General features: G+C 43.8%; 1 protein-coding gene and 1 long non-coding RNA gene across 2 annotated transcripts in view; one reads left to right on the forward strand and one right to left on the reverse strand.

The window, feature by feature from the left end:
* The window catches only part of LOC144799968 (uncharacterized), a 235399-nt gene that overhangs the window by 146354 nt on the left and 76175 nt on the right, over window positions 1-12870 (reverse strand). The gene's annotated exons all lie outside the window — the stretch shown is intronic.
* LOC144799842 (solute carrier family 23 member 2-like) overlaps window positions 6503-12870 on the forward strand; it is a 533849-nt gene continuing 527481 nt past the window's right edge. The window contains exon 1 of the mRNA XM_078671540.1: window positions 6503-6634. The gene's annotated coding sequence lies outside the window, so the exon portion shown is untranslated. The remainder of the gene's footprint in view (window positions 6635-12870) is intronic.

Here is a 12870-nt window from a genome sequence, read left to right on the forward strand (position 1 = left end):
AGAGGGAAACCTGAAAACTGGTAGGGCCCTGCCTAACAGGGAGAGTAGTATTGCAGGAACAGAGGGAAGAGAAGCCACGAAGAATGTGAAGGAACACCAAATTGGTGTGAACTGGGTTCGAAAGGAGATGAAGCCCAACATGCACTGTTGTGATAATTATGGTGTTAAAGTTAGATAAAGATCCTACATTCCCAGAATCATGCAGGCCTCGCTCAATGATGGGTGTGAATGTTAAGATACTCCTGCGCCGTAGCCAATACATTGCTCCCATGCACTGGTGAAGGAAGCCCTATATGGCTTAATTCCAGGCTGCAGTAAACTACTGAACATCAGAAGACTTACTCTTGCACTACATACCATGAGACAATGTGAGATAGCCCGTGCACTAACTGCACTCGAAATCTCAATAGCCGTTGAAACAGTAGACTGGAACTACATGTGTACGGTGTTAGAAAAAATGGTCTTCAGCCACCAATTCCTGTATATAGACCCCAAGATGAGGATTACATCCGAAGGGTTACTATCGGAGAGGCGGACAGTACGACAGCGCTTCTATATGTCACAGTGCACACAATATCAGTGTATGCTGATAACACTCTAGTGTACTTGAGCGATCCTCAAAGATCGGGCCCATCACTATTACAAGCTGGAGAGGTTTGATAATACTTTAGATCAATGTATTAATAAGGAAGGCTAGCAAAGGTAGAGTGCATAGAACTCATTATCACTGGTCTACTTTGGGGAATGGACAGAATTAGATATTTAGGTATCTACATTGCCCATTCACTGGAGAAATAATATGCCTATAACATGGGGAGAGTGATGGAGGAGTAAGAGCATCAGATGGTGTTTCTTCTTGGTTGTTTGTATATTCTTCTTTTATGCTCTATCCCTAGGTCCATGTTTAAAGAACTGGATAGTCTACTGAAATCACCAGTGTAGGCTGGGAATAGAAGTAGAGATATGTTGGAGACTTAAAAAGGAGACAGGGAAAAGGACAGTATTAGAATTGGGTTTTTGACTGAGGGGATGAAGGGGCATATTATCAAGGGGGTTTATCTCCGCTTTTTTGGCTTTAAAAGCCAAGAAAGCGGAGATAAAATTATCTCCCTATTACCTAGCTGTCGCTAACATCAGTTAGCGACAGCTAGTAGGAGATAGCGACCATCTTGGGCCCCACTTTGCATGTCAGTGATATTTATCACTAATGACATGCAAAGTGGGCGTGCCAAGATGTTAGCGACTGGAAACAGTCGCTAACATCGCTATCTCCTATTACCAACTTTTGGAGATATTCGCGCTAAGCGCGAATATCTCCAAAAGATAACACCTGCCCTGAGCAGTTCTTAGCCATGTTATCCAATGAGAGGTGGATAACATGGCTAAGAGCATTAGCTCGGTAATGCATGAATATCGCGGACTTTTCAGCGATATTCATGCATTGCGGCAGTTTTTTATCGCATTTGCGATAAACCTTGGTAATACCAAGGTTTATCTGCGATAAAAATCGCCGCAGCTCAGCGGTAAAGTTTTGTCTCTAACCAAGCAATAGCGATAATTATCGCTATTGCTTGGTAATATGCCCCGAAATCCCTACTCAAGCAACAACCACAATCTTTGTCAGGGTGAACCACAACTTGTGCTTAATCCTCTAAAAACTTGGCACAAAAGGCTTAAAAGCAGTCAGCCTAAGAAAGTAAAAATAAGATGGAAGAAATTTCCCATATCAATTTAGAAAAATAGAGAAACATGTAATAAATAATTTGACACCAAAAATCCAATAAGTAGAACCAGAGTTATGAATGTTTAATTTTTCAGTGGAAAATAGCACCTAAAAGATCAAAGCACCAACCGCAAGCATCTAGTGGTGGGAGATCATTGCAAAGTCGAAAGTTATAGCCGACCGCAATGGAGCACAGTTTGGGCACACAAATATGACTGGGCCTGGTCTTGGCTCACTTTCAGACTTGGAAGAAATGTTAAAGAAAAATATCTGAGACGGTAATGTTCAGCCGGCAGTGTCCAATAAGGAGGCTCCGTCATTGGACGTGCAGTGAAGATTTCTACATTCGGAATCTGTCACTTTTTTTGTAGTTAAAAATCTCCAGCAGGATAAAGCTGCCTGCCAGTAGGTAGTTATAGTTAGGACGGAGTTTCCATACAAAAGGTCATTTTCAGGTGCCTATATCTTTGGTGCCAGTTCATGAAACTTCATGAAATTTTCCCCAACATTTTTCTGGTACTTCACATGGGGTATAGAAAGTTTCAGGGTGTTTTAAACTTTTGTGTAGCGGGGGCCAAGAAAAAGGGGGGCCCAAAATGCATTTTCCTCAATGTTATTTTCCATAGGACCTTTGGAGACGACTACAGCCTAAACCGCTGGACGGAATTACACCAGATTTGGAAGGAATCTAGATCTTGGTACGCAGAGTATGCTTTTTGTGATTTGGTATAAATCTGTCTAGTAGTTTAGGAGATATTAACTGGAAAACACATTTGTATATCTGGGGATGCAGATTGCCCACTGTTTCCCTCATGGGCAGTCCACGGATTCACACGCACTTGTAAACTCCTGATTGGCTGGCCACACCTACACAGAAAAGTTGTGGCCACCATTTTGCTTGCAGGGGAACGGTCGCTGGTGTTGAAATCTAGAGCGAATATTGAGTGAATGCTTACAAGGGGTGAGGGTGTAATATGGCAATGAAAATGCCCCAAATGTATGTTAAAATTGTTTGCAGAATCTGCAGATACCTAGCAAGGTTTAGCGCGCCCCCCGCCCCCACTTGTAACTTCATGGGGGATCCACAGAGTTAGCTCAGCTGAATAAAATATGTATATTTTTATACTCTCTTCTCCCATCTACTCACATAACCATACAGATACTGCTACACCCACTCACATACCCATACTGACATTTCACTCGTCCCAAACCAGTGAAATTCGGAAGTTATAGTTAGCTGAACTAACTATATCTTATGCTCCTGCAATTTACTGGTTATGACCTTGAGTATTACATCACTCATGAAATGGTCAGTGACATCACTGATGACATCTCAAATGACATCACTAATGCCATTTCAAATGACGTCACTGATGACATCATCCACAGAACCACTCACACACCTACTTACACCCCCATACAACATATCAGCGCCAGGATACCCGTTGGGTGGCAGCCGCGCTATGTAAGTTTCCCTTACATTACATACCATCATACATACACACCTCACAATCACTGACATACCCATTCACACACCCATACAATCACTCACATACCTACTCACTAATAAATAGATCCACTCACACATCAATTCACCCATAGAGACACTAACACAACCACTAACTGACATATACAGCCACTCATGCACCCACTCAATAGCCAATACAGCCATTAACACATCAAGTCATACGGACATACATGCACATCCACACCCACTCATTCACCCACACAGCCATTCTCATATTAAATCAGTCTCCCATACAAATATTAACATACATACTCCCTCACCCACGCAGTCACTCACACAACTACTCACTCACCCATATAGATGCGGTACAACAGTTTATTAGGCAATTAAAGCCATAAACAGGATCATACAGTACATAAGGTTTAAAAATACATACAAAATGGATTAAAAAGAAATGCGTCATACATCTATTACGGCCACTGAGCATTGTGTCACGAGTCCTTCACTTACTTCAACTTTCCTTCCTAGGTATTTAAGTAGAGGTGCCAAATACAGATATAAATTGGTTTAAAGTGGCTAATCAGGGACTGGTGTTTTCCCTAGTATATACAGTGCAAGATTGCCATACGGGGGGCTGAAGTTCCCTTAAGTAGATCAATACAGGTAATTAAAGTGCTTATGGGCAGGACTGAGGTGGGTATATATACGATGCCAGATGGGCTATGGTTCCCCCTGTAAAGGTTCAAGTGTGCACGACATTGCATCATTAGAATGCCAAGATAAAGAAAGTAGTTGCCTGAGCATAATGGGATAGGGAACAGCCGATTATGGAGACCCCTGGCAACACGTCCTTGGAGAATATCTGCTTATGTTAAGTTTGCTTTATGGCTACTCATTTATCATGTTTTAAAGTTAGAATTGAGAATCCCCTCCAGATCACTCATCGCCCAACCTATAAGCTGATCATCTTTCTGAAAATATTCAACAACTAAGTTAGTCTAATGTTCAGCATTGTGTTGCATGGGTCCATAGACTCCACCATTGAAGTCCTACATTACCTAATTCCCCATTCAAGGAACTCCCGTCTCCATAGAGATCTTTGTTGAACCATCAGTACAGGACAGATGCATACAATGTGGAGCAATGTTTCATTACCCTGCTGGCATAGACGGCAGGACTGATCTTCATTTGGCATGAGGTCTAGTGTGGATATTTCCCCAAATTTTTAGGCAAGAAATTACTGTTTGATCTTCCGGTGGAAGGGTGCTGCAAACAGGGATGATTCTCTTAGAATGGAATATGATTTCAACACCAGCCACCCATAACAACGTCTAGACAGGCTTTCCTTACCTGCCAACTAGCTTTGATGTTTGGTTGATTTATTTACTAATTTCTTAAAGGTTTGCCCAGAGGTATTAGAGGTCCATAGGTCATCCTAATCAAGCATCCTAATGCTATTTTCAAGATATTTCTTGTGAGCGCCATTACCCCATTGTAAATTGATTTCGGTCCAGTCAAATTAGCCAGGGTGTTTTCAGCTGCATCTCGCAGATTATGACAAAGCTTTACGAGCGCCGCCGGTCTAGCAAGTGTCTGTTTTGTAAGTAGGAATTCTAACCAGAGCTGTGCAGGTGATACCAACCTAGGGAGCCCGAGGGTTTGTTTATAGGCTCTTATCATCAATTTGTCTAGCAGAGGAGCCTCATCACCTAGCATTATCTCCAATCTGAATGCGAGGGTTTGCAACAATTTGGCTTTCATAACTGATCCCGTGGGTTTCAGATCATGGCCTCGAATGGATCTGCCCTTCACAAAAGGAGCTACAAAGGGATATAACGCAGGTCGCCCTCCATTCAAAACTCAATAAACAAAACCTGCTATAAATCGGGATAAACATCATGAGCATCCCCAAAACCAGATCTTGGTTCAACCACTTAGGTACCAGCTAGTAAATGCTGTACACTGTGGGTGCTCCTATCCCTTACTAAAAGATTTCTCAAATATGTCTGTCTCTGTAAAGATTAGGCTGTGTACGTCTCTCACACCTAAGATTTTGCACATCATATCCAACAAAAAATGTGTGAAGGAAGTGGCGGCACCTCACAGAAACACCACCATGGGAGCTACTCATCAGAGTGCTCTGATTATCATCATTGGCAACCCCCACAACTAAATAAAAATGTGAAAAAAATGAGCACAAATAAATTGAAAGTGTGAAAAAGGTAACATATGCACTCCGAAGGAATTTGTGTGCCTATCAACCCTGACCCCCTACTGTCAAAGCAAAGAAAGAGAGTTTTTCTTGCTTCTACAACATAAAAACGAGCTAAACAGTCACTAGCACTACTGCCAATTTTAATCACTGCTGTGTGTTTGCTCACTTTAAAACCAAGCCCTACTGTCGCACTCCATCAGTTCATTATGGGAAGCCAACATGTTTCATTGCTATTTAACAAATTTCCAGCAATTTCTTCAGGGCTAGGGGTCAATCCTCACCACAATGTAAGTTCAGTAGTGTACCTAGGGATAGTAGACACAGACAACACAAAACACTTAGTTAGACACAACTCACGTTAAAAATCACTTCACGCAACGCGTGTACTTGTTCACCTCAATCCCATAAATAAGGAATATTGGGAATATTTACCCGGTGGTTGCCCACACCTTGCATACCAGCAGCCACCTTTCCAGGGTATGTGTACGTGTCCACAATACCCTAATTTACTTATTACGGGTGCTCTCTGCCAGCCTAAAGGTAAAATATATAGACCTTAATCACTAGCCAAGGAGTCGACGATATTCTATATGCAATGCCCCCAATGGATCACTCAACTCTCTCATGCAAGACTCGAATAGGGTAACTGACCCCCTCGGTATACCAATTTCATAGTGGATCATATATATCACATGCAGTAGCCTTAAACACTTGTAGCAACATCATTTGTGCCATGTAGTTCCCACTGCCACCCACAAGACTGATTATTCCCACTTACCGTTTTTTAGTTATCGTCTGGCTTACTCACTCCATGCCTGCCACTACCGGACATCCGGCGCCATCTTGGATATGTTTATTTTGCACAAGTAATTTCTTGAATAAAGCGTTACTTATAAAGCAAACGTGACATCAAATTAAAAACTGCAAGTGAGTCATGTTGTGTTTATGTTCTCGTGTCTAGATTGCTTCACTGTATTTCAGAATGGCATGTTCTCTTTATGGAATCTAGTGAGCAGTCTGGAGACGGTACGAGGAAAGAAGAGGAGTGTTCTGCTGTCCTCTTTGATTTACCGCTGGGTTCATGACTAAGAATAAATCTTTATTTGAATCTACATTTCCGTGGAGTGTATTACTTCTCTACATTGGCGACGGGCTGGTCGTCTTGAGCCCAGCAGAATTAAACCCACGTCGAGCGTTGACCAAGTATTCAACATATTGGTAAAAGAAGGTGAGGTAACTAGTTTACAATGGGAAGAGTGAAAAGATTATTTTATTAATTATTTAGAGGCTTTTGAAGATGTAGAAATGTCTCCGGAAAGGAAAAAGAAGATTTTGTTACATTGTCTGGGTAAGGGAGGTTTACGTATTTACAATAGAATGGAAAAGAAGACTAGATCTAGTGACGAAGGTGATGTTTTTATACATGCATTGGCAGACCTTGATTCTTATTTTGCCCCTACAGTATGTAAAGCTGTTCACCGTTACAACTTTTATCATCGTAAGTAAGGTTCCAATGAAAAAGTAGAAGATTATATTGCTGCTTTAAAAAATGTGGCTTTACCAGCCAAATTTGGTATAATTGAAGAGGAACTGATTTGTGATCAGTTGGTCATGCACTGCAACAATACTCAGTTGCAGGATGAGTAGTGGATAAATGATGACTCCAGTTTATGAGAAATTGTCGCTATAATCTCTAAAGCTGAACTCACTTCTAGATGTGCAAAAACTGTAGTTTCTTCAAATAGCACATCTCAAAAAGATGAAACTATTAAAATTGTAAGATCACGTCTCCGTCAAGAAGAGTTTAACAAAAAGAAAAATGACAAAGATGTTGTTTTCAAAGGAAGGCACAGGGTCAGACTGATTTGCATATGGCCATGTCTGAACTGGGGTGGCGGAGTGAGCTAAAGAAAGATGATGGATTAAACACAGATCAGTGACCGGGGGTGAGTGCTTGCAATGTTCAACACTCCATCCATCATCCCCTTTGGTTTTGCTTTGTTCGCCCTAAGTTGGCAGGGCATGCCCAGACGTGTGTCCCTTGCTCACTTTGCCACTGGATTCAAGCTAGCCTGGCTGATGATGGCTGCAGCGCTTTGCCAGCCGGCACTATAACACAGCGTGTGCTGTTTTTAAAACATTGTGTGCGTATCTGTGCATTTATTTTTAACTTGCTCCCCTTTTATCTTGGTCTGCTGCTTTCCCGCACCTATTTTGCCAGTCCCCGGTCCACCGCAGCGTGTGCTGTTTGTGTGGAGGGACGTGGCTCTGTCCTCCTCTAGTCATTTCTGCTACCGGGGGATACTTAATCAGGGTGTTTTTCCGGCCGCACAGCAATAGGCAGCAGCGCTTTGCCAGCCGGCACTATATCGCAGCGTGTGCTGTTTTTAGTCATTTCCTCTACCGGGTTATACTTAATCAGCATGGTTGTCTGGCCGCGCAGCGGCGCGCGTAGCGGACGCGCCAAAGGCAAGACCGGTTGCGCCCGTCCGCACCAGGCCAGCGCCAGGCGTCAGGCATGCTGCCAAATTTGGAATATCTCATTGTACTTATTCCCAGAAGGAACTTCCAGCAACTAGAGCATTGTCCAGTAGTTGTCTAGTTCACGGTCTAGAGGATTTAGAGGGTCCCTTCAGCTGCAAACAGTGCGGGTTTACATCTATGGACCAAGCAGGTATGCAGGATTGCCCGCTTCTCCCACGCAAAAGCGTGAACATTTTTCACCTGAACTCCCTGCTCATTGGTCAAACATTGTGCTGATGTTTATGACCTTTTGGAAACCGAGGTGCGGATACCCTGTTCTTAACGGAGACTTGGCTCTCGGAAGATTCAGTAGCGATCACTTCCGGAGGGTTATCTCATTCACACTCTTAACAGCGACACAAGAGGTGGTGGCTTTGCGGCTATTGTGAAAACCGGCTATGCCTGCTCCTTTATTAAACAGCCCATTGTAGGCTGTGAATGTGCCTGTTTTAAAATCACCTTCAATCCCAATTACACCATGACTGGGTTACTGATATATTGCCCACCAGCCCATCCAAAGCTTTTAGGGAAGCGTTTATTGATACTTTCTGCACCTCGGTGGCCAACTCTCCCAATTTTACGTTCTTGGGAGTTTTGAATCTTCATTTTGATAGCCACTCTGATGTGGAGGTGGGGAACTTGATGGCGGACTTAGTGACCTGCCAGCTGGACCAGCGGGTTGCTGGTCCCACTCATTCAGCCGGTCATCTGCTGGACCCGGTTTTTATCAACATTCCCTCCCTGACGACTCAGCCACCGGTACCTATGGCTTGGTTGGACCATTTTTTGGTCCCTCTGTGCATTCAGGGTATAGCTCCTAAAGTGCACTATCGGGACGCAGTAAGGATCTATCACAAGGCAATCCATACTGAACGCGCAGCTTTTTATGCCTTAAAAATTAACAATAGTACTAATCCCGCAAAGAGTATTTTCTTCTAAAAAATCAGAAGGAGACGGCTGGTCCATTAATCTCCTCAAGTCAGCAGTGTGAGGAACTCGCCTTATTATTTTCTAAAAAGATAGAAGATATCTATAAAGGCTTTCCGATGATTGTTCTGGACTGCCCTGAACTAGCAATGGGACGTTGAACTCCTTAGAGGTTTTTCCTCAGATTGAGCAGGACCGGCTACTTGCTCTTTGTGCAAAAATTAAATCAGGTTCAACGGCCAATCCTCTGAAACCTGACCAATTTAGGAAAATTTTATCTACCATCTCTCCCCTTCTTGGTCAAGTGATCAACAAATCACTCAGTCTGGCGACTGTACCTACAGCATGGAAACAAGCTAGAGTACTGCCATTGCTTAAAAAACCTTCCCTGGATGTTAAAAAAACAGAGAATTTTAGACCAATCTCACTGCTCTCTTGGACTGCAAAAATTGTGATAGCCTAAATCAATTCCATTCTTTCAGACCATTTGAGTAGTAATAATATACTCGACCCCTCGCAAAACGGGTTTCACGCCGGTCAAGGCACAGAGTCAGCGCTTCTGGCGGTACAAGAACATCTCTGGGCAGCGTTGGACGCAGGACAGACGTCGGCACTGATTCTCTTAGACCTCAGTGTCACGTTTGATACTGTGTCCCATGCCATCTTGTTGCGCCGGTAGAAAGAGGCAGGCATCAGTGGCCTTGCTTTGAAGTGGTTAGCGTCATTTCTTTCAGACAGGTCCTATCAGGTGATTGCTCCCCCTTTTTTTTCATCTACCTTTCCCATCAAACACGGAGTACCACAGGGTTCCTTGTTGAGACCTCTACTCTTTAACTTGTATGTACAACCTTTGGCTGTTTTTGCCAAGAGCAGAGGACTGACGGTGGTTTCCCACGCCAACGACACGCAGCTGGTGGTGGCACTTTCGAGTAACTCCAATGACATCGCCGCTAAGTTCCAAGGTGATCTTGCGGCAGTTGCCGACTGGATGACAGCCAAATGCATCCAGCTGATCGCTAGTAAGTCGGAGGTGTTGCTGGTGGGAAGGGATCACGGGCTATGGAATGAGCATTGGTGGCCCAGGAATTTAGGTACCCCTGCCCCTCCTAAACAGGTGGTAAAGAACTTGGGGGTTTGGATGGACTCTTCGCTCAGTTTTCAGACACAAACAAAGAAGGCAGCGGGCACGTGTTTCGGTCTACTTCGTGGGCTGAAACACATTCTAGGCTTCTTTGACGGACCGACAAGACAGCTCATTGCTCAAGCATTAATTATATCTAGGCTTGACTATGTGAACTCCTTGTACTTAGGGGCAAATAAGGCTGAAATACAAAGGCTACAGAGGGTTCAGAATGCCGCACTTCGGGCTCTTTTGGGCTTGCATAGAGTCTGCTTTCATGCCTGCTCGAAAGTTGTGTCTTGCGGTGTTGGGTTCATTGGAAAGGGAGAGGATGAGTTGGGTGTCATCTGCATATGACACAATGTTGAGTCTGTAGTTTCTGACGATGGGGGCGAACGGAGCCATGTAGACATTGAAGAGCGTAGGGCTGAGGGAGGACCCCTGGGGGACTCCGTAACTGGTTGTGTTGGGTCCGAGAGGAAAGGAGGGAGTCTGACCCGCTGCGTTCTACCGGTGATGAAGGAGCGGATCCAATTGACGGCCTTGTCCTGGATCCCTGCGTCGTGGAGTCTGCATATTAGGGTGCAGTGAGAGACTGTGTCGAACGCCGCTGAGAGGTCAAGGAGGATGAGGGCTACTGTTTTTCCTTTGTCCAGCAGGGTGCGGATGTCTTCTGTTGCGCTGAGGAGGGCGGTTTCCGTACTGTGATTTTTTCTAAAACCGGATTGGCAGGAGTCGAGGATGTTGTGGTAATGGTGGGGGTTCAGTGTTTTGGTTGTCTTCGTCAAAGTTGTTGTAGATGCTCTTGATTTTGTGGTGGTGAAAGAAGGTGCTGAGTTTGTCGCAGAGGTCTTGTGAGGGAGGGATGTCAGTCGACTCGCTGGTGGGTTGGGCGAACCTCAAAAAACCTCAAAAACGGGTGAAAATGGGAACGGGAGCAGGGGGATGGGTCTGTAGTTTTTGGCGAACTCCTTGATGATGTTGAAGAGTTTTTTTGCTGTTGTGTGCGTGTGTGGTGATTCTGTCTACAATCGCTTTCTTCCTCGTTTTTCTGATGAGTTGGTGGTGGGCGTTGGTAGCGGCTCTGAAGTTGTTGTGTTCTTCTGTGGATTTGGTGTTCCTCCAGGGCTTTTCGAGGTGGCGGCAAGTGGGTCTGGACTCTCGAAGTTCGGTGGTAAACCATCTGGCTTTCTTGGCGTGGGTGTTGTTGTTTTTCTTGAGGGGGGCTATGGTGTTAGCGCTGTCGGAGATCCATCTGTGCAGGGTTTGGGCTGTGGTTGTAGTGTAGCTCCTATTTTCCCAATAGGCTCTGCGCATTGGAATAGTACCTACAGCAGTAAAGGCCTAGGCCAGACGTTAACTAGGTCTACTACTGTCGATACTAGACTTAATTTTTGGGTTTGCCAGCTAAGCTCAGAGTTCGCTAGAAACTTTCTCGAATGTTCAAGGAAGGATTAACTTCCCTGATTAGACAAGAAGGGATTTAGTTTCTGACAACCATAGAACATGACAACTTTGCTCTCCCCTAATCAAGAGTCAATCTCAAGAGTCGTGTGAGCACAAGGCAATTATTTTACTCAGTCAGTACGTGCATTCTTAGTCTCATCAGAATGTAGAGAAAAGGAAGAGACGGGCGTGTTCAATAAAAGATGTTATTTATTGATCAGTCTCTTTTCTCGTACAAGAGAAATGGATCGATATTATTGCAATACTTATAGTTAAGTAAAGTGCATACATTAGAAGCAATAGTATAAAATAATACTGTAAAAACATTGATATGGTTTCTGAGCCATATGATGTTTAAAATGATTAAAATATATTTACATACACATATACATTTGACTAAACGTACTCAACTGGTGTTTCTAAATACGCCTACCCCGTGTACCTGACCTAAGTCTAATGCGTGGGCGGGAATAGAAAGTTACAGTTTAAGTTAAGTTTGTTTTTGCCAAGTGAATAACTAAAGAATTCTCTGTGAGGGGTTATTCAGTTCTGTACCTGGAATTTAGGATGGATGAGGAATGGTATCTCTTTCTCTGCTCTCGATATTCCAGGCTGCCTGCGAGGGCTGCCCAGAAACGCCGGTGCTGGGTCTCTCGGCTTGAGATAGCAGCGCGTCTCTCAGCGCGTCAGGAAGGCGGGGCTGCTGCCAGCGGGGTCTGCTTCTGCTCTCGGCTTCGGCAAGTATGGCTGCTCCGTCTTGTCACCACGCGTGTGTTTGCATAGGGCGAGGTCGGCAATATTTATACCTTAAAGGTGCCGAGATTGACGTAAGGATGGACATAGGTACGTCAATAAAGATGTCATACGACTTGCTCGTTAGCACATTCTTTTGCAAAAGTTCTCTGTGAAATCAAAACAATGGCCGCACGGATTATCCAGGTTGTCATAGGTTTGATTTGTTATGAGAACGTCGTATGCCTTATCAGGGGCTGGAGGAATGTCGCTTGTCTAATTAGATCTCAAGCGTTATGACCTAATCAGATAACACGTTCCTGTGCCGTAGTGTGACTGCGTCAGATAACGGTATCTGCATCATGGGGGTTTTCTTGCCTCATGGGCTGACTGTTAGTTAACTTGATAGTTAGTTTAACCAGAATAGGGTCAGGAATAGGGGGACTGATTCAGAACCTATAGAAATACACGACACCCACTCCACGCTAACTATGGTCATATCTACTAATCTATGCATAGTATAACATAGTACAACATACTATAGAGTATAGTGTATACCCTACCACCCCAAAATACATAAATGCATTTCGAAATTTTCAAATATACTGAAAAATTGCAGTCATATATATTGTATGCACTTAAGCTATGAATTAAATGCAAAAGTAAACACGCATTGTTATGCATTATTGCTTTTTGGTATATGAGAAATACACATG

The sequence above is a fragment of the Lissotriton helveticus genome, chromosome 1_1, assembly GCF_964261635.1.
Source record: "Lissotriton helveticus chromosome 1_1, aLisHel1.1, whole genome shotgun sequence".
Lineage (NCBI taxonomy): Eukaryota > Metazoa > Chordata > Amphibia > Caudata > Salamandridae > Lissotriton > Lissotriton helveticus.